We start from the raw sequence: 2,464 nt of genomic DNA, 5'->3' as shown, positions 1-2,464 counted from the left end.
CGTAACCCAACGCCTGCGCACGCGCACGAACCAACGTCTAATCAGCGATCACTCAAAGCCTCGTCGCTCATTGGCGCCTGGCGAGGGCGACGCGGTGTCGGGCTGCCCCGTGACTTTGCAGTTCGTTAATCGGCGAGGATTTCAGGAGCTCCCAACCAATGCCGGATTCAGCTAGTGCGAGGCCTGTAGCATATGTTGTGAAGGGGCCCTAAATACAGAAAAACACTTAAATATTAAAACACAAATTTTGAACTTGCATTGTAAAGTAATTGTATTTTTTCATTTGCTATACAGCCAGATAATACGACAAATCGCTAACCTTAAACACCCAGTCGTTCATAAAAGTTGAAGGCGGTATAGTACTATAGTAATAGAGCAAGTGCAGAATCACTGAACCGGAATTGATATCTTGAAAGCATTTAGCGCGGGGCCCTTGAAAGTGCGGGGCCCGTAGCTACTACACGTGTAGTAGTAGTAGCTACTACTACACGTGTAGTAGTAGTAGTAGCTACTACTACACGTGTAGTAGCAGCTACTACACGTGTAGTAGCTGCTACTACACGTGTTGTAGCGGCTACTACACGTGTTGTAGCTGCTACTACACGTGTTGTAGCTGCTACTACACGTGTTGCAGCTGCTACTACACGTGTTGTAGCTACTTTTGCTACTGGGATAATCCGGCACTGCTCCCAACCACCGCCTCACCCTCGCTGGCATTTCTTGGCCACGCAGGAAAGACGAACACGACACCTTTGGCTTTGGCCTCCCATTTGTTTTAACAAGCCCCCTGCCGATGAGCCTCACAAGATCAAAACGAGTCGAGTGTTTTGTTTCAATGCGGATGAGTTAATATTGGTTCGATGAAAGTCGATAGGCCGATGGCTAATACGTAAGGTATGTTGTAGTCACATGTGGAGACGTAAATTGATGTTTGGTTGTGTGTAGAACTTCTTTCGCACCGTGCGTAGCGAACCGTGCGAATATATATATACATGGTAAGTTAAACTACAAAGGGGCCGTTCATAAATGACGTCACACGATTTTGGACAATTTTTACCCCCCCCCCCCTCGTCACACGACGTCACAAAAAGTCAGACCCCCCCTCAAATATGATGTCACAAAGCTCTGCCCCCCCCCCCCAAAAAAAAATTTAACATTCTTCAAATCGCTTTAAATTATTATCATTGTAGTGCGTATTTAATGTGGCGCTGCACTCTGATGTTGTAGGAGAAAACATTTATTACAAAGTCTATTTAATTAAGTAGAACGTGTTTTGATGTGACGTCACATTTCTCAACCCCCCCCACCCCTTTCCCCCCCCAGGTGCGTGACGTCATTTATGGACGGCTCCAAAAACACAACTTTGCGTCTTCCCCGTTGTGTTCGTGGAACTCGCCTTCTCGTGGACACCGTCTTGTGGTGCTGCTGACTTAACCCCCCCCCCCCCCACACACACACACACAATGGCATATCACGCCAGACGCGGGGTTTGCCGGCCGTTGCTTGTGGACGATATCGTCGTTTGGCGCTCCTTTTGAGCTCAACTCCCGTGTCTAAAGTGAACCTATACACGTGGGCGTCTCCCCCTGGGGAGTCTCAATGCCGCGTTACTCACATTGACAGTCGGCCATCTGCACGTTTACATCTTGGAGAAGCGTGCCCCGTCAGTTGGCGCTCACCTGCGTTTAAAACTGAAGCCTCATGCGAACCCACGTGGACCAGCGTGGTATAAAGTATGTCGAACTTGTCTCGCACGGTACGTAGCCAACCGTGGTAATCGAGGGGGGGGGGAGGGGGGGAAGGACAACAAACTGTACACAAAGATTTAAAGCTTTCGTTACTGCAGGGATTCATCTTCTTGATTCTTTCGGTAAAGTCACGTAGAAGGAAAATAATAAAATAATAAAAATAAAACATAATAATTATTTTATTGTTTTATTTAGTGAACCTTTTATTTCTCACTCACTCGAGCAGCCCCGCCGCATCCTACGTTCGGGCTGGCGCCGAGCTCACGCGGTTGGACTACACAGTCAAGTTCGCATCCCGGACCAGGCGAGGGGGTGCGGGATCGACCGGGCCTGCTATTTCTCCGCTAGTCGATGGAATGAAGTCGGTAGAAATGTTTTTGTCTGGAATGTTGACTCTCAATGGAAAGAATTCGCGTGATGTCGTAGGAATATGTTTTTTTTTGTTACACACCACTGATCCCAGCTTTTCCGACGAGGATGATCGCCAAGCAGAACGCACCAATGTGACGAAAACGCACGGCCACTTATGCAAATGTATTCCCATCGGCATCTCCCACACCTCCGCTTAGCACAGTTGGCTACGTACGGTACGAAAGAGGTTCAGCGCACACGTCACGCGTAATCCTTTCACGCGAGAAATTAACGTTCCACGTAAATGACGTCACGCGGGACGTTGAGAATAAAACCGGCGCTTGTAAAAAAAAAATCCGCATTGC

At 48.2% G+C, this 2,464-nt stretch overlaps 1 long non-coding RNA gene across 1 annotated transcript; it reads left to right on the top strand.

Moving 5' to 3' along the window:
- The first annotated feature begins 774 nt into the window (after window positions 1–774).
- On the top strand, window positions 775–2,226 carry LOC133346140 (uncharacterized). The gene is made up of 3 exons (XR_009755499.1): window positions 775–894; window positions 1,324–1,419; window positions 1,975–2,226. It is a non-coding gene; the product is annotated as an uncharacterized LOC133346140 (long non-coding RNA).
- The last annotated feature ends 238 nt before the right edge of the window (window positions 2,227–2,464 follow it).

Source organism: Lethenteron reissneri, chromosome 23, assembly GCF_015708825.2.
Source record: "Lethenteron reissneri isolate LAM-NWPU_2019-01 chromosome 23, ASM1570882v1, whole genome shotgun sequence".
NCBI lineage: Eukaryota > Metazoa > Chordata > Hyperoartia > Petromyzontiformes > Petromyzontidae > Lethenteron > Lethenteron reissneri.
Note: the sequence above shows the minus strand (reverse complement) of the source record. Positions and strands in the feature narration are given on the sequence as shown.